The sequence below is a fragment of the Macaca mulatta genome, chromosome 14 (genome assembly GCF_049350105.2).
Source record: "Macaca mulatta isolate MMU2019108-1 chromosome 14, T2T-MMU8v2.0, whole genome shotgun sequence".
Classification (NCBI taxonomy): domain Eukaryota; kingdom Metazoa; phylum Chordata; class Mammalia; order Primates; family Cercopithecidae; genus Macaca; species Macaca mulatta.
Window position 1 is genome coordinate 89,335,013 of NC_133419.1, and position 20,909 is coordinate 89,355,921.

The following is a 20,909-nucleotide window of genomic DNA, read 5'->3' on the forward strand; positions in this document are numbered from 1 at the left end:
TACTTGTCTAAGGCTGACTCTTAGGAGTCTCAGAATTCTAGTTACATACTCATTTCTCTTTTCTATTTGAAAGTGATAATTCTCCAATTTTAGATATTTTTGGAACATTTTAAGGCTATATATTTTATACAGGGCTCATATTCTGAATTTTCAAAATATTAGATATATGAGGCGGATTGTTTTGAAGACTACAAGAGGCTATTACAAGGTAACCAAGCTGTAGAACATATGAGGATGCGACTGACCCAAAAATCAACTTGACCTAGGAACTGGAATCTCATCAGGATGAGTAGATATCAAATTAATAAGGAGCACTGAACATTCAATCACATAGGGTTCACTATATGTCTATAACTGTAATAAAAATAATTCCACAACAATTTGATTTTGGGAAAGTCAGTTTACATATGCTAGCTCACTGCTCCTTACAACTCTGTGATAAAGGTTAATGTTATCTCCTCTTGGCTGATAAAGCTGAAGTTCAAATACAGATAGTAGGTGTCAGGATCTTGGTTTGAACATATGTCTCTGATTCCTGTCCTGATGTGGGTGCTACCATACCACAGGTACCTTGTTGCAAATGAAACCTATAAACTTTGAGGGTGGATTTTGGTGAAGTTTTGTCTCCATGAACAAACTGCAAAGGGCAGAGCAGAGCAGGTCAGCTTGAGTCTGAGCCAAAAATACTGGTGGGCCAGCTGCATCTTTTCCCTCCTTCTCCAGAATTAAAAGCAACAAGAAGCCTCTGTCATGATGGCAGGTGGGCAATCTAGTTATTTTGCAATTAACAAAGTTTAAAGGGCACTTTCTGAAAAATGTGCCAATGGGCCTAAATTACTATCAGTTTTACACTAATGTGAGTAATCTATTATTCTTTGATTTATTTTTAGCTAACTCCGTTTTTCAACAGACTGTCTTGCATTTCATGTTTTGATTTAATGCAGAGGCATTTGCATAAATAATTTGAAATTAGGTATAGTGATTGTGATGTGAATTTATTGAGAATTTCACATCATTTACTTTTATTCTCAATACATTCACTGTTAAACAAGAAAAGACACCTAACAAATTCAGATTTTTTAGCATTTTGTTCCTAACAGTTTTAACACTGTTTTGTTTGTACAATATGTTGTAGAGAAGCAGCTTGAAATAGTGGAGAGAACTTTGTCATTAGAGAAACCTGAGTTCGACTTCAGTTTATATAGTCTTTTTAATCTCAGCTTTCTGAAGTAACACTGCTTAATATTCAGATACTTTAATATTATATTCAATGTATGTAAACTATCTGGTAGGTCACCTGAACCCAATTAATTGTACCTACTGAAATTATAAAGAATATTCTAGACAGAGTTTAGCTACTCTTTAATGCAGCATCCAAAACAAACAGTGGAGCAAATGGCACTATTGCTGAACACTAGACTAAAAAAAAATAAGCTTACACTAGCAGAATAAAATATTATTTTCCCAGAGCGAATCTCAAGCTGTACTCTTTAAAATTAAAAAAGGCAGGGGGTATATGAAAAATTTTCACTCCATTTTGCAGTGAATCAAAAACTGCTCTAAGAAAGAAAGTTTACTTTAAACATTTAAATAAGAAACAGTTTTAATACATGTGTGACATAAAAATTTTACGGAATATAATTTTGATTTAACAAAAGAAATCCTTTGTTAGCCAGGAGACAAATGAGAATATGTCATCCAATAAAATGGAAAAGACTGAAGTGTTGAGACTTTCCGGTAGTTGATAGAAACACTGTATTCTATAATTATACATTTTAAAATAATGAAAAAAGCACAGCAAAAAATGTCTACAGGCTTCTCAAAGAATAGAACACCTTTCAAGTAATATGTAGAATGAGGAAAAAGCTCAGGAAGCAACAATTACTTTTTCCAACAGAGGGAAACAAGTAACTGAGAAAGAAAGCTGTGATATAAAATATGAAACTAACATGTGATTTCATTTTAAACAATGAATAGAAGAAAGAAGGAATCCATAGAACGTTCTTCTTTAGGTAGCAGAGAGTGTATAACTTGGAATTTTTTGGAGAAAATGTAATCATAGCCAACGTCTTCACTCAGAGCTCACACTACTTATAGGCATAATGATGCAAATGTCAATCATTGATTTTCAACTTTAAGAATCCACCTATAGACAAATGGAAAAACTCATTATGCAATAAAATATATTTGTTATCAACTTTTACAATGATAATTAAAGAGAAAGAAGATGAAGGCTGAGAGGTAGATGCAGGGAAAGTTGTTGGGAAGAGGAAGGCCATTAAAATCATCCACTCCCAATTTGGAAGTCAAGATATACAGAAAATAAAATATATGTGATTAAGAGAATTACTGGATGCTAAAATAATCAGGAGTTAGCTAATGTGATGAGAGAATTATATTAAAAGGAATAAGAAGATGTACAAGGTAAGAGATAATGTCTATAGTCATTTAAAAGTAGCTATTTTTTAAAAAGACATTCATATTAGAGATATGGAGGTGAAAATAAAAGGATGAAAAACTGAAACACTTTTTTTACTTTAAGCCCTGCTCTACTATTTGACTTTTGAAAATGTGAAAATATACATTTAATGAAAAAAATAAACTAGCATACTTAAAAGTCACTGAAAGGAGAGAGTTGATGCAGATAATTTTAAAAGTAATTGTCTTCTCTCTGCTTTATCAATTTATCCTGTTTTAGGGATAAAACTCATAGAAGTTATCTATATTCTATGCGTGGTGGAAATGTAAATTAGAACACCCATTAATAAACTTCATGGAAGTTCCTCAACAAAACTAAAAATAGAATTACCATATGATATAGCACCCCTACTTCTGGCTACATTTCCAGCAAATTTTAACTGCACTCCCACATTCATGGTAGCATTATTTACAAAAGCCACATTCTATCCATCAATAGATAAATGAATTTAAAAATGTGGTGTATATATACACAATGAAATACTAGTCAGCCTAAAAACCCTAAAAAATGGGTTTAAAAAGAAAAAAATTCTGTTATTTGCAACAACAGTATATTATTCACTTTTGTACCGCTACTGAGACCTGTTAGATAACTAACACATGTTGAATAAAGAAATAAATTATTGAATGAGCAGTACAAAATAATCAACATCTATTTCCAGATTAAAATAATTGTCCAACTATGTGACCAGCAATCGGGACTGCCACACTGTGTCTAGCGGGCATCATTCTAATAAGCTATTATAACATATTTCACTTAAAACATGAACAGAGTTGCACAATAATCAAAATGTTGGTATTTTTTCCTCAAGGACCCCAGTTTTTCCCTCAGATCATAACAGATTTTAATAATTCAACCTCAAATACTGTTTAAAGCTAGTGCTTTCACTAATACTATTTGACCTGAATTGCATCAGCTGGGATCTGGAAGTATCTGCCTACATTGACTCTATAAAGCACACGTTGGAAACAGGATTTGTTAAAGAGTAATTTTAAAACTTTCTTCTGTAATAGAAACTGGGGACCCCAAAAGGGAAGAGTGTAGGAAGAGAGTAAGGGTTAAAAAATTATTTATTGGGTATAATGTTCACACCTGGGTGATGGGTACACTACAAGCCCCAAATCACCAAAAGGCATATATCCATGTAACAAACCTACACATAAACCCCCTGGATATTTTAAATTAAATTAAAATAAAATAAAAAATAAAAAACTTTCTGCCTGCCTAAGAAATTTTTTTTATTTTAACTGTATGTTAAAAGGCACTGAGTAATTATAAACTACTTTAGCAAGTAATTTATAACCATAGGTAAATGCTATTTCAGATGGTACGAATTCAATATCATTAACAACTGTGTTACAGTGGCCACTTTAAAAGATAATAAAGTACAACAGCATAGAAGAGGTGTACCTAGTGAGACATTTTGTTTTTCTGGCAAAATAGCCATTAAATAGATTGTTTAAATTTATCAATCTCATGTATGTTAGGGAAAACTATCATTAGAATAAAAATCAAACTATTATAATCATAGTAAAAAGATACAAATAATTTTGTGTTCTCTGATACTTTTCCCTTTTTCATAGTATCCTTACTTCTCTCTCCATAAATCAGACCCCGAATCACTGCACAGAAGCTTGTATACTATTTCCTCTATCATCTCTTATTTTTCATTTTCCCAAACCCTACCAACCACTATTTTTTGTTTCATACTTTTTACTATTCTCTTTCATATGTATCATAGACACCTCACATATTCTTATTTATTTATTTTTACTAATGCTGTTCTTTCTACATGGAATACCTTTTTCCATGTTGTACAGATTCAATTCCCTAGATTGCTTTAGGATGGAGAATACATCTTCTCCATAGTGCTATTGTCTAATTACAGTATTTCTATAATTTCTGTAATTTATAATTGCTAAAAAAGTTTATAATTGTGGATCCTTCACTTTCATAACAAGGCTGATTATACTCATGATTTATCTGATGTTCAAAACTTGGTTAAAAATATAAACCATGATGTTGATTTTTTTTCTTAGAAAACAACTCACTTTAAATAATGTGCTTTATCATGGGATTTCTAAAATGCCTCAGAGTCAGGAAATGAGTTAAGGTACTAAGTATTATAATAAATTAGGCGTAAATTAAAATAGACATTCTATATTATATATGTTGCCTATTGCATATATTCATTATATTTTGGATGTATTTACATATCCTACTTTCCAAAACTGTGAGCCCGTAGAGGTAGGTAATACATTTATTTAACTACATATCATCATTACATATTTCTTGTACAGAAAAGTGGTACAGAAAAATAGGCATAAAAACAGTTTGGAAGAGTAAATACAGTTTTCTAAGCAGATCACCAAGCAGATGCTAAAAGAATGTGGAAAATAGTTTTTCAGAAAGTATTCACTTCAGGAAATACTAAACCTTTGCAAAGAAAATGAGTAAGTAAAACCTCTACAATATAACTTTATTTTCCATCTTAGTTGGTCCAAATTATCTTTTCCTGACAAGGAAATTAAGATTTCCCATATAAATAATTATTTTAAAGTATATTTCAAGTGGCTTTAACTACTAATATCTTGATGCTACTGTAAACACAGTTCATTTTACTGACAACTACTAGTGAAGTAAACTCATGTGAGTTGTGACATTAGTCTGGTATTATATCATCCCCTAAAAATATGTATAAGCAGCGTGTGTCTCCACTTCGTGTCCTTTAATGTGAATTAGAAGTGTTCATCAAGATATCTTAACCCAAACTGCCCATATTGAGGGGGTTGTGGCTTAAACTAGTGATTAACCAAAATGGTCAGGAGTGGGAAAAGCTTGACAGTGAAGCACCTTTTCTTATTTTATTAATAGTTTTATAAAGATGTTCTTTTGTTTGATGCCATTTTTCCCACTACAGCTATATGTGCAGTGGATATAGCATTCTAAACTCTATATTACACTCATCTGTTTATATTTATCTCCTGTTACTAGACAGTGTTCTTTAAGGCAGATATTTCTATGTTCACAACAAAAACACTGTATATACATATTTTTGTGCCAAGAAAGAAAGAAGTTAAATGATGCAAGAAATGTGTATACATATTTTTATGGAAAGAAAGAAGGAAGTTAAATGACCCAAGAAATATTCCTAAAAATTTCTATATAATTGAGATTTAGGTGTTTAGGTGCCTGGACATATGATTAATGTGAAAGTTTTAAAGCCAAAGGACTGGAATAAAAAGTTATCATTATCATGCACCTTCATCAAGGTACCTGAATTATAAATGTCATGGATATGAAAACTTTGCTAACAAACAGATTTCCAAGTTTTGAACAATGACCCAATTATTTCTCATCCTGCCCTGGAGTCTTTCTATAACACGACCCATATACCACAACATTAAGCATAAGGCACAGTATTACTGAATCTCATCCAAGGTATTTATTATTGGAAGTACAAGAAGGATCTCATTTAGAAAATTTGCTTTAGTTATTACTCTAGGAATGGATTATTTAAGTAACATTTGATGAACTCTTCAACAGTAAATTAAGCAGAAAACAAATTGCTAGTATAATTATGTAATAAATGTAGATGTTATAAGTTTATAACTATGCATAGCCCACCTCATGGATTTTGAACTATATGTATAAAACATTATTTAAAGGAATATTAACCAGAGTTACTGAGTATTGTCATAAAAGTACATGCCAAGTGATTTACTGAGTGGTATGCTGAGTTGGTGAACTTTTCTTCTGGCGATCAAGTATGGAGCTAGAGAAAGAAGTTTGATCTTAACAGCAAAGGTATATGTTGACCAAGTAAATTTAGATATGATAGAAAACAGGAAATCAGATTATTTAAAGAATACAAGACAGTTTTAACCACTATACGTAAGGACAACAAGTTTGAGTGTCATATTTGGTTTGGTAGATTCCTGAGCCCTGGAATCAAAAGTTGATTCTCAGCATGTATCTACTCCCTCCAGCAACTCTAGTTCATATAATTGGGTTGAATGAACTGATATAGACAAAATGGAAAGAAAACCACATTTGAAAAGAAATTTTTAAATTTCTGTGAAATAGCCCAGTAGAAATGCCAAGTAGGAAATTAAATAAGAACATTCTGGCTAAGAGAATAAAAGTCTGAGGTGGAACTATTTGGGAGTCCTCAGAATATGGATAGAAACAATAATAGATAAAATGTAGGATGTGAAGGAAAGAGAACTCTGAGTTATACCCTAAAGAATTCAAATACGTGTGCATTAATTGAGAAGGAATAGCTCACAAAGACAATGAAGGAGGAGGAGGAGGAGAAGAAGGAGGAGGAGAAGAAGGAGGAGAAGGAGAAAAAGGAGAAGGAGAAGGAGAAGGGAAACCAAGATAATATATTCTTAGGGAAATTAGGAAAAGAAACTGTTTTTACTTTTTTTTTTAACATTTACTCTGTTGAAAACTAAAGTAAGATGTGTAGTGACAAAAAATCCACTAATTCTGGCAACATAGTAGAAGATATATAGGAGTAGGCTTGTGTGAATGGGAGTACAAAAAGTGAAGACAATATATTTATACAACTTTTTTGAGACACTTGGCAGTGAACAAAAGCTAATAGTATGGTGGTGATTAGAAGAGAATCTGGAAATTCAAGACGTTTTGTTTGCTCGTTTTTAGAAGGGGTTATTTTAGGTAAAGTACTTGGTCCAGAGCATGGAACAGAGAAAGCACTAAATGCAGGATATATTTTATAGTCATCATCATCACCATCCTCAACATTTATCTAGATCCTGTAAAATTATTTGGTAAAAGGTTAATAATATGAACAAATTATTGCACTATTTACTTCAAATGTGTTATTATTAAAACCAACCAACCTAATGAAACTGCTATTATTTCCCACATTTCTAAATAAGGTGTTGATGCTGAGAGAATTTGCCAAATAACTGATAGCTAGAAATTCAACCTTCATTCTGAAGAGCTGAAATTTCAACCTTCATTCTGTCAAATTTCAAAGCCCATGCTCTTTGCCTTCCATATATTGTTATTCTTAAAACACTGGGTGAAAATTGCTCAATTTAGTCCTGTGTTTCTTCCAAAGGCCTGCTACTAAATGTTTCATTTGAAACTAATTCCAAATGCTACAGAATTGAATTTGTCTCAGCAAACATATTATTTAATATATAAGTATTTTGCTTAATTTCCAAAATATTATAGATGTATATGATTTAGCACTAAATGATTCAATCCTCATGTTGCTGAGAGATGGTGTTTTAATCCCAGAGCCTTTCTATAAAATACACAATGCTTAATTGTAGCTTTTCTGTGGACAAAGTCCTATAAAATAAGAGGGGGCTCTTGAAAGTAGATGTACCATATTATCTTGTATTAGTTACTTAACTAAATCATTGCCGAAGAGGGAGAAACTTCAGAGGGACCATAGAAAATGACAAAAACAGTGATTTTTGTGTTAAGTTTTTTGTAATATTTCAAGCTTTTATTATTTTTTAAAATGGTTTGAGATTTGCATAATGAAAAAAATCACTTTTTCAATCTTCTTAAAAATGTTGGAGTCTTCCTCATTTTTTTCCTCTGGCTATTCTTCCTAGAGGAAAATAAAAACTTGAGACAGAAGCTATGACCCAGATTCCCACATTAAGGTTCCAGAATTCAACTTCTTTCTGCTTTCTTTGTAAGCTGTCAAATTCACAGCTGAAGCCTTCGGTGCTTGTCTCATTAAAAGTAATTCCGTTTCCACAGAAAGGATGAAATTCTGTGTGGAGCTGTGTGTCAATGGGTCGGGTGGATTGGTGAGTTACTTATTTTGCTTGCTATAGCTCACTAGTCACCAATGATCCTCGATTCTAACTGGATCTAATGACAATGCAGAAATTCTCCCATCACCAGCTGAAGGCAGAAAATCCTCTACAACATAGCCAAAACTCTTCATGCTTGACAGCTTTTGCTGAAAAAAGTCGCTTCTTTGACAGCAGCTCCCTGGTCTGCCACCACCTTCTCCAGTTTAGATCTGTGCTGTCCGAGTTCTGCCGCAGCTAGATTCCCTTTGGAAGGACATGGTGTCTCAACACAGAACTCACTTTGGATTCAGAAATGAGAAGAAAGAATTAAAATGTAGTGTAATGGCTGTGCCATCATTGTTGCCAAATTTTGAGTCTCATTTAAGAGTGGGTAACTATGCTGTGTTCAGGCATTACAGCCTCGGTGACTTTTCTCTATAATTTACACTTGTGCTGTCCAGTTTAATAGCCACTTGCCACATTGAGATGTTCAATCAGTGTAAAACACAAAATAGATTTCAAAGACTTAATATAAAAGAAAGAATGCAAAATATTCCATTAATATGTGGATTACATGTTGAAATGATAAAAGTTCTGATATATTGTGTTGCATAGAATGTATTATTAAATTTAATATCATTTATTTTTACTTTTTCTTAAAATTACAAATATAGCCGCATCACATTTCTATTAGACAGTACAACTTTAGGCATGCAAAGAAATTTAGATCCTGTACATTTCAGGGGAGAATTCAAACTTCTTAGGATATTTAATGGCATCCAAACTTGTTATGATCTGCTGCCTAACTTTTCTCTCCAGCCTCACTGACTGCCTTTTCCTGAGACATAGCACATGCTCCAGCCATACCAAAGGATATATAAATCAAATACACTAGGCTTTTTTACATCTCTAAATTTTGCACAATCTCTGTTATTACTAGAATACCCTATATTTAGCTAATTCCTACCCATCCTTCAAGACTTGGCTGAAAGTGACAGAATTCTCTAAATTCAGTTTTTATTGTTGTTGTTGTTGTTGCTTTTGCTTTTTTGAGACAAGGTTTCATTCCTGTCACCCAGGCTGGAGTGCAGTGGTACAATCATGGCTCACTGCAGCCTCAACTTTCCAGGCTCAAGCGATCCTCCCACCTCAGCCTCCCAATTAGCTGGGACTACAGGCACATACTACCACACCCGGATAATTTTTGTATTTTCTGTAGACTAAATTTCTCCATGTTGCCCAGGCAGTCTTGAACTCCTGGGCTCAAGCAATCCCAGGAGGCTTTGGGAAGCCTCAACCTCTGAGAGTGAGTGCTGGGATTACAGGCATGAGCCACCACACCTGGCCCACAGTTCTAAACAGATATCTTCCACTGTGCTCTTGTTGGTCAACTCCCCTCCAATGTCATAGGATATTGTTTATGTTTTATTGTAATTATTTGTCTTACTCCATAAAAGACTGTGAGACAGTTGGACAAAGGGGTTAACTACCCCCTTTATCTCTAGAGCCTAGGCAACCTAAGTATTTGTTGAATAAATAAATTTTAGAAAATGAGCAGCAATTTTTCATAAGTAAATTACTGAGCATCTACTATGAATCACTGTGTATAGCAGCTTCTGGTATTGAAGCTACCCTGCATTTATTGTGATATGAAAGCACTAAGCTAGGCTAAGATAAATTATCAAGGATAACACAGCTTAGTCAAAAGTGCCTTCGATAGAGGAGACAGTGATTGAAAATCTATTTGTTTGATTTATCACTTACATGGTTTTTGGGAAATGGCTTACCTTTTTATGTAAATTTGCCTCCTCAATTACAAAATTATATGTATCCTAAAAAACCCTAGAGAGTGGATTTTTATACCTGCTTCCTAAATTGTTTTGTTATGTATATATTTTTTCTTTTTGTGACTAGTTTATTTCACTTAGTAAACTTTATTGTTTTTTGGGGAAATATAGTCATTTTCATAAAAATGTTATTTGTTACCATGCAGAGGATTTATTATTGTTATTTAAATGAATCACAAACACTTTAAAATCCTCAGTTTTAAATTCAAATAGAATAAATGTGAACAGATATATCCACTATGCATATTTCAATGGTGCTACTAGTTGCATTACTCTAATTATAAATCTAAATGTTTGTCTTTTTACTATATGGCAATTAGTATGTCACAGACTGTGTAGTATTGGTATTGTATCTACAGGGAAGATTTTATTTTTTCATTTTTTTTAAGTTCTGGAACACAAGTGCAGGATGTGCAGGTTTGTTACATAGGTAAACCTGTGTCATGGGTTTTTGCTGCACTTATCAACTCATCACCTAGGTATTAACCCCAGCATGCATTAGCTATTTTCCCTGATGCTCTTCCTAATTATCATTAGAGCAAACAGACCATCTACACAATCGGGGAAAATGTTTACAATCTATCCATCTGACAATGTTCTAATATCCAGAGTCTACATGAAACTTAAACAAATTTACAAGAAAAAAAAAAAAACCAACCCTATTAAAAAGTGGGCAAAGGCCATGAACAGACACTGCTCAAAAGAAGATATTTGTGTAGCCAACAAATATGTGAAAAAAAACTCAACATCACTGCATTAGAGAAATACAAATCAAAACCGCAATGAGACACCAATTCATGCCAGTCAGATGGTGATTATTAAAAAATAAAGAAATAACAGATGGCTGGCGAGGTTGAGGAGAAATGGGAACACATTTACACTGTTGGTGGGAATGTAAATTATTTCAAACATTGTGGAAGATGGTATGGCAATTCCTTAAAGGTCTAGAGTCAGAAATGCCATTTGACCCAGCAATCCCATTACTGAGTATATACCCAAAGGAATATATATCATTCTATTATAAATATACATGCACGTGTATGTTCATTGCAGCACTATTCACAATAGTAAAGACATGGAATCAGCCCAAATGTCCATCAATGATAGACCAGATTTTTAAAAAATAGTACATATGCACCATGGAATATTATGCAGCTATAAAAATGAATGAAATCATGCCCTTTGCAGGGACATGGATTGAGCTGGAAGCCATTATCCATAGTAAATGAACTGGGGAACAGAAAACCAAACACCACATGTTATCACTTATAAGTGGGAACTGAATGATGAGAACATAGGAACACAGGGAGGGGAACAACACATCCATATATATTATATTGACCACATAGATACTAGAGCTGAAAATAGCCTAAAGAGCATAGAAAACTATAAAATACATTAAAATGAATTATGCTGAATTAGAATTGTCTGATATTTAACTTTCATTTTTTATAGTTTATTTAATCATTGTTTATATAATTTCATGTTTAATAATGACTGTTTCTAACAACGGACTCTTAAAATTTAACATTTCTCTTACAATTGCCTAGATGAGCTGGTTTCCAGCACAACACTGGACTATGCCAATAAAATATCCTAAAATTCTTCTAGTCAATGATCTCTGTCATATTTTCAGTTACTCCATGACTTTGAAGGGACCACTGACTTAATTGGCTATAATAGACTCCCTTTTTATAAAGATACAGTACAATAGAGGTGAAAGTATAATGATATAGAATGGAAAATATTATTACTTCTGTTTTCCCGTACTAGGAAAAGGTCTGCTCATAAAGTATAATTTAAATTGACCCTGCAGAAGGAGTGGACCTTGGCATTCTAGATGGAGTAAACAGAGCACAGACAGGTTAAGGTGGGTACTATGTGGTCAAGCTCCAGTCTGCCTACAGTTGAGGCTATATGATGGGAGGGCAAGCAGGCTGAGATTACAAGGGGGAGACCTAAACTTGAAACATAAAGAGGTGCAACAGAAGAGGTTTCTGAAGGCAGGTAACATGAACTAAACTGCAAGTAAGACTACACTGGCAATAATAGGATAAGAGAGTAGAGTGGCGCTCGAGAAGGATACAATAGAGTATTACAATGACAGAGTTTAAAATGAACAAAGTTGTATTCCTAGGTATTTCATTACCTTTGTAGCAATTGTGAATGGGAGTTCACTTATGATTTGGCTCTCCGTTTGCCTATTATTGTTGTGTAGGAATGCTTGTGATTTTTGCACATTGATTTTGTATCCTGACTTTGCTGAAGTTGCTTATCAGCATAAGGAGTTTTCGGGCTGAGATGATAGGGTTTACTAAATATACAATCATGTCATCTGCAAACAGAGACAATTTGACTTCCTTTCTTCCTATGTGAATGCCCTTTATTTCTTTCACTTGGCTGCTTGCCCTGGCCAGAACTTCCAACACTATGTTAAATAGGAATGGTGAGAGAGGCCATCCTTGTCTTGTGCTGGATTTCAAAGGGACTGCTTCCAGATTTTGCCCATTCAGTATGATATTGGCTGTGGATTTGTCATAAATAACTCTCATTATTTTGAGATATTTTCCATCATACCTAGTTTATTAAGAGTTTTTAGCGTGAAGGGGTGTTGAATTTTATCAAAGGCCTTTTCTGCATCTATTGAGATAGTCACGTGGTTTTTGTCTTTGGTTCTAATTATGTGATGGATTACATTTATTGATTTGTGTATGTTGAACGAGCCTTACAAGGTATGTGAAGGAACTCTTCAAAGAGAACTACAAACCACTGCTCGAAAAAAAATAAGAGAGGACACAAATAGAAAAACATTCCATGCTCATGAATAAGAATAACCAATATTGTGAAAATGGCTACACTGCCCAAAGTAATTTGTAGATTCAATGCAATCCCCAACAAGCTACCATTGACTTTCTTCATAGAATTAGAAAAAAAAAAACCTACTTTAAATTTCATATGGAACCAAAAAAGAGCCTGTCTAGCCAAGACAATCCTAAGCAAAAAGAACAACGCTGGAGCCTTCACGCTACCTGCCTTCAAACTATATGACAAGGCTACAGTAACCAAAACGTATGGTACTCGTATCAAAACAGATATATAGACCAATGGAACAGAACAGAGGCCTCAGAAATAACACCACAAATCTACAACCACCTGATCTTTGACAAACCTGACAAAAACAAGCAATGGGGAAAGGATACACTATTTAATAAATGGTGTTGGGAAAACTGGCTAGCCATACACAGAAAACTAAAACTGGACCCCTTCCTTACACCTTTTACAAAAATTAATTCATGATGGATTAAAGACTTAAATGTAATACCTAAAACCATAAAAACCCTAGAAGAAAACCTAGGCAATACCATTCAGGACATAGGCATGGGCAAAGACTTCATGACTAAAACACAAAAATCAATGGCAACACAAGCCAAAATTGACATGGTATCCAATTAAACTAAAGAGCTTCTGCACAGCAAAAGAAACTACCATCAGAGTGAAAAGGAAACCTACAGAATGGGAGCAAATTTTTGCAATCTAGCCATCTGACAAAGGGCTAATATCCAGAATATACAAGGAACTTAAACAAATTTACAAGAAAAAAACAACCCCATCAAAAAGTGCGTGAAGCATATGAACAGATATTTCACAAAAGAAGACATTTATGCAGCCAACAAACATATGAAAAAAAGCTCGTCATCACTAGTCATTAGGGTAATGCAAATCAAAACCACAATGAGATACCATCTCAGGCCAGTTAGAAAGATGATCATTAAAAAGTCAGGAAAAATAGAAGCTGGAGAGGATGTGGAGATAAAGGAACGCTTTTACACTGTTGGTGGGAGTGTAAATTAGTTCAACCATTGTGGAAGACAGTGTGGCGATTCCTCAAGGATCTAGAACCAGAAACACCATTTAATCCAGCAATCCCATTACTGGGTATATACCCAAGGATTATAAATCATCCTACTATAAAGATACATGCATATATATGTTGCAACACTATTCACAATAGCAAAGACTTGGAACCAACCCAAATGCCCATCAAAAATAGACTGGATAAAGAAAATGTGGCACTTATGCACCATGGAATACTATGCAGCCATAAAAAGGATGAGTTCCTGTCCTTTGCAGGGACGTGGATGAAGCTGGAAACCATCATTCTCTGCAAACTAACACAGGAACAGAAAACCAAACACTGCATGTTCTCACTCATAAGTGGGAGTTGAACAATGAGAACACATGGACCCAGGGAGGGGAACATCACACACTGGGGACTGTCGGGGGATTGTGGGCTAGGGATGGATAGCATTAGGAGAAATATCTAATGTAGATGACAGGTTGATGTGTGCAGCAGACTACCATGGCATGTGTATACTTATGTAACAAACCTGCACATTCTGCATATGTATCCCAGAACTTAGAGTATAATAAAAATAAATACATAAAAATAAAAGCACCAAAAAGTGAACAAAGGCCTGATTTTGGATGTTTACCATGAAGTGAAGCATTGACAATATGCAGGGCCACTTTTTAATGTAATTTGGTAGAGTTTGACACTCCCCTGGAATACAAAGTAAATAATGATCTTTGGAATTATGCTATACAATATTGGCTTTTGTTGCCATTGCTGTTGGTGTTTTAGTCATGAAGTTTTTGCCCATGCCTATGTCCTGAATGGTATTGCCTAGGTTTTCTTCTAGGGCTTTTATGGTTTTAGGTATTACATTTAAGTCTTTAATCCATCATGAATTATTTTTGTAAAAGGTGTAAGAAAGGGAACCAGATTTAGTTTTCTGCTTATGGCAAGCCAGTTTTCCCAACACCATTTATTAAATAGTGTATCCTTTCCCCGTTGCTTGTTTTTGTCAGGTTTGTCAAAGATTAGGTGGTTGTAGATTTGTGGTGTTATTTCTGAGGCCTCTGTTCTGTTCCATTGGTCTATATAACTGTTTTGATATGAGTACCATGCTGTTTTGGTTACTGTAGCCTTGTCATATAGTTTGCAGTGAGGTAGCGTGAAGGCTCCAGCATTGTTCTTTTTGCTTAGGATTGTCTTGGCTATACGGGCTCTTTTTTGGTTCCATATGAAATTTAAAGTAGTTTTTTTTCCTAATTCTATGAAGAAAGGTAGCTTGATGGGGATAGCATTGAATCTACAAATTACTGGCAAATTATTATTTCATTTGAGGTTGAATATGAGAAAATGCAAGAAGTGTAGTTTGGAGGCTAATGAAGTCAGGCGTCCAGATGAGAAATGATGGTAACTTGAAAGAAAGTAATGAAAACGAAGACTATATCCTACATGGGCTGTTCAGTTTTAGGATGTTTTGTTGTGTCTTTTGTCATAAGAAGTTTATATTAACTTCTTAGTGTCATATCAGAGCATTGTTGGCTTTTGCTATAGGCCAAACTGTGTCATAGAAAATTTCTATGTTGCAATCCTAACCCCAAGTACCTCAGAATGTGACTGTATGTGTATATAGGTCTTTAAAAAGGAAACTAAGGCAAAAAAATCATATGGGTGGCCCATAATCTAGCTGAATGGTGTCCTTATAAGAAGAGATTAGGAAACAGACATGCACAGTATCATGTGAAGACACAAGGAGAAGATGGCATCTACAAGCCAAGGAGACAGATCCTCAGAAGGAACACAGCCTATTGACACCTTGATCTCGGACTTCCAGCCTCTAAAACTACAAGGAAATATATTTCTGCTGTTTAGGAACCACTGAGTCTGTGCGTTTGTTGTTATAGCAGCTCAAGCTAACTAATATAGTCCTCTGCAGCTGACCAAAACTTGCATTCACAAATACTACCCAAATCCTTAGACAAGATGAAATTAATTTTATTATCACAGAGATCATAATACTTGGAAAGGGCATTGGCCTTTGCCATATATGGACTGAGTTTGATTCCTGTATCTACAATTTCCTAGATACATGACCTTAGACAAGTTATTTAAGTGTCTCTGAGCTTCAGTTTATTTAATCATATCAGATACAGTAGGTCAATCACCAACCCAAAGTCTGGCACAGAATAGACACTTTGCAAAATTTAGTTTCTGTTTTAGCTCTCTCATAATTTCTTCTTCTCAGTAGGCAATCATAAAGAGCTCTTATGAGAATGGCTCTGAAATTAGATGAAACTTGAACTTCACTTGAATTAATCAAAGCTGATTTCAAATCCTGGCTCTGACATCTACTAGTTTGGATGTTTGAACAAGTTACCTAATCTCTCTAAGCCTTTGTTTTCTCATCTATAAAATTTTCATCAGGTGGTTATGAGGATTAAATGAGATTTTGCATGGAAAGTGCTTATATCGGAGACTGACATATCAATAAAGCTAAAGTAGTATTTTTTAGTATTAGTAACACACATTTTTATGAGTTCTTATTTTGCTACTAACTTCTTAGTTGTTGGTGTTTGTCACAACTATGACACTCCTGAATAAAAACGATCTATTCTTCGTATTTCACTAACACCTATGGCTCCTAACTTATATTTTCTCAGTTAGATACATGGCAAACATTAATTCAGCTATTGTCAAGCATTCTTCTAAGACATTCAAAACTAAAAGTGCTCATTAGATACGGTGATGCACTGAGTATTCAGTAGTTCTTCCAAAGTAACAACATCTTAGTACCTAAAATCATGGTCCTTGTCTCTATTGCCTATGTAGGCACCTCACGAAGCAAATTAGAACAGACATAACCTCTGTAATCAGGGAACTTAATAGCTAAAGCATCTTGATTGGATTACCCTAGTGTTTTAATAAAATCACTTATGGTCTAATTCTCCTGTCCTCATTTTGCTGCTGATGAAATCCCAGGATAGTACCAAAGTATTGGCTTTTTTCAACTCTGCTGCACTAATGTCTGCTGTTTCCCCTCCACACTAATCCTTTAATCATACCTTTGAGACACTAGAATGTAAAAACCATTTGGGATTACCTAACACACAGGAATACCAAGTTTTGCTCTGAAGCAGATGGAAGCAGCCAGTGTGGCTCCTTTTTTTCCCTTTAATCTCAAGATATCTGTAATTCTGCCCAAGCCTCCAGGGGACACTTCTGGCTGAGAAAAAATCCTAGAAATGAAAGTCCTATCTATTCCTATTTCACTGAAAGGGTGAATCAGTTTTAGAAACATTTCAAGGACTCAGGATTACACTGGGTCATGAGCTCATGAAATTGTGTAGGTAGTTATGGAAAAAGGAAATAATCATGGATATGCTTTAAGTTTAATTAAAAACTCATTATTATTGATGCAAAAATGGTACCTGTCCAGTTTCCAAGAACTCCAGCAGTGCAATGCCTGTTCATAATCCCTTTTCCTGGAAATAGATCCCTGTTTTTCTGTTTATTTGATGTGTGTACATGATCCACTTGACTAATAAATTGTAAGGCACAAATTTTTAAAAGTGTTACAATTATTTATATTTAATAAAGTATAATTCTACTTTAGATTTATAACTCTTCAATCCCCTAACCTCAGTTATTGGCTTAAAGGAGTGAGATGTTACCTGAACTGCTCAGAGGGCCTTTTGTTTACGTTTTTCAAACTCAAACTAATAGAGAATCACTTTATTGCTTGAAAAATAGTTTTATTCTCCTCAAAAATATGAGCCAAGAGCAGTCATTAGCCATTGTTCTAACCTCATGAAGAAATGAAAAGAGAGAACAATGCCTCCGCAAAAAAGAGGGGAAATTAATAGGTGTAAGGAGGTGAATCTGTCAGTATAAGATCCCTGCTTATAATTTTTAGTGGCCCCTACTATATCCCTGTTTTTCACAATTACATAAACATGTAGATTCTCCTTTTTGCTTGATTTTAATTTCCATCACTTACAGTGACAACATCCTGTCTTTCTAATAGAAGTAAGAAAAAATACAAGGGAAGAAATAATTCTAGGGAGAAGTTAGAACTTTAGTTAGGCCACAAAGAAAGGGTAGAAAAGAAGAAATGCTTCACCAGATGAGAGGGTATTGTAGATATGGGACAGAGCTTTATAGGGAGTGGAGTGACAGATATGGATATAAATTATGTTTTTTTGTTGTCATTAGATTTTTCTGAATCATAGGGCCCATGTGGGTGAACAATGGAAGAAAGCACTAAAATAAAGAGAAGTCCCCAAGTCAGACAGAGTTGCAACCTAATAATACTCTAGGTAATAAAGCCAGTTTTTGTCTCAAGCATGAAAGTTATAGAATGAAAATTATATTTAAAAATATTTTTCTGAGAAATGTCTGTTCATATCCTTTGCCCACTTTTTGATGGGGTTGTTTGTTTTTTTCTTGTAAATTTGTTTGAGTTCTTTGTAGGTTCTGGATATTAGCCCTTTGTCAGATGAGTAGATTGCAAAAATTTTCTCCCATTCTGTAGGTTGCCTGTTCACTCTGATGGTAGTTTCTTTTGCTGTGCAGAAGCTCTTTAGTTTAATGAGATCCCATTTGTCAGTTTTGGCTTTTGCTGCCGTTGCTTTTGGTGTTTTAGACATGAAGTCTTTGCCCATGCCTATGTCCTGAATGGTACTACCTAGGTTTTCCTCTAGGGTTTTTATAGTTGTAGGTCTAACATTTAAGTCTCTAATCCATCTTGAATTAATTTTCGTATAAGAAGTAAGGAAAGGATCTAGTTTCAGCTTTCTACTTATGGCTAGCCAATTTTCCCAGCACCATTTATTAAATAGGGAATCCTTTCCCCATTTCTTGTTTCTCTCAGATTCATACAGCCAACAGACACATGAAAAAATGCTCATCATCACTGGCCATCAGAGAAATGCAAATCAAAACCACAATGAGATACCATCTCACACCAGTTAGAATGGCGATCATTAAAAAGTCAGGAAACAACAGGTGCTGGAGAGGATGTGGAGAAATAGGAACACTTTTACACTGTTGGTGGGATTGTAAACTAGTTCAACCATTATGGAAAACAGTATGGCGATTCCTCAAGGATCTAGAACTAGATGTACCATATGACCCAGCCATCCCATTACTGGGTATATACCCAAAGGATTCTAAATCATGCTGCTATAAAGACACATGCACACGTATGTTTATTGCGGCACTATTCACAATAGCAAAGACTTGGAATCAACCCAAATGTCCATCAGTGACAGACTGGATTAGGAAAATGTGGCACATATACACCATGGAATACTATGCAGCCATCAAAAAGGATGAGTTTGTGTCCTTTGTAGGGACATGGATGCAGCTGGAAACCATCATTCTTAGCAAACTATCACAAGAACAGAAAACCAAACACCACATGTTCTCACTCATAGGTGGGAACTGAACAATGAGATCACTTGGACTCGGGAAGGGGAACATCACACATTGGGGCCTATCATGGGGAGGGGGGAGGGGGGAGGGGGGAGGGATTGCATTGGGAGTTATACCTGATGTAAATGACGAGTTGATGGGTGCTGACGAGTTGATGGGTGCAGCACAGCAACATGGCACAAGTATACATAGGTAACAAACCTGCATGTTATGCACATGTACCCTAGAACTTAAAGTATAATAATAATTAAAAAAAAATTAAAAAATATATATTTTTCTGGCAAAGGTTCACAAGGATGACTGGAGGCAAGAATGGTGTGTGAGAGAGATCCATTGAGAAGCTACTGAAAAAAATCCAATTGTGAAATGACAAGAACTTTAAATAGGACACAGACAACAGAAAGCAAAGAAAGAGTTAATCATAAAGTCACTTCTACAAAGAAATCATTGTGTTTGGCACCATATTTTTTCTAGGGCTAAGTAATACATAAAAAGAAAGAGTTAATGTAGTCTGATAGACCAACTAAGAAATAGGATAGCCAGGCAGTAGAAGCTGATGTTTGACAGGGAATGTTGTGTTCTATTGTGGACAAATGGATTACCACAAGGAATCTACAAAATGACATTTTGGATTCAAAAATTAACCTAATAATGGAGCTCTCATGAGAGGTCTGGGCAGTGGGGGATGATATGGGTGTACATGTAAAAATAAGACGTAAAGTCAATAAACTGAGTGAAGAGAAAGAACAGAGAGCTTATGACAGAACTTTTGCTCAGAATTAAATAAATGATTAAAGGGAAGAAAGGTTGTTGGAAAATAATAATAATAATAGATTGAATGCTCCCACCCAATACAAAGAAATGCTAAATGTTTGGATGATGGGTACGCTAAAATTAGTGTGATGTGACCACTATACATTATATGTATTGAAAACACCACTATGTACTCCATGAATTTGTACAATTACTGTCAATTAAAAATAAAATTTTAAAATGTTGAAAAAATTTGTCAATGACATCTAACATTATTGAGAGTTAGACTTGGGTAAGCTTTTATGCACGTAATCTCAATGAATGTTCAAAACAACCCAGTGAGACTGGAATGAAATACTATCCTCATTTCCCAGATGAAGAAACTACAGCAGAGAGATTAAACAACTTACTCAAAGTTATATAACTATTAAAGGGACACAGAATAAGAATTTAAAATCAGTTCTAATATTGAAGCTTAGGCATTTATACACAAACCTGTTCAACCTACTGAAGGAAAGAAAAGTAGTCACTGGAAATAGAGGAGACCTACATATATCTAAGAAAGATGGTGCCCTACAGTGTTAAATGCCATAATACAAATAAAGATAACTAGGACTGAAGGAAGGCAGAAAGACACGGTGGTCAGTGACCTGCAGCAGCATTGTCTTAGTGAAGCAGTAGAGCATAATTCAGATTTGAGTGCAAAGTTAGGATGAAAAATAGGAGGTAAAAAGAATATTTATAGAATGCAAATT

At 34.6% G+C, this 20,909-nt stretch overlaps 1 protein-coding gene across 2 annotated transcripts in view; it reads right to left on the minus strand.

Annotated features, from left to right (window-relative positions):
* Positions 1-20,909, minus strand: part of GRM5 (glutamate metabotropic receptor 5) — a 579,984-nt gene that overhangs the window by 360,201 nt on the left and 198,874 nt on the right. The gene's annotated exons all lie outside the window — the stretch shown is intronic.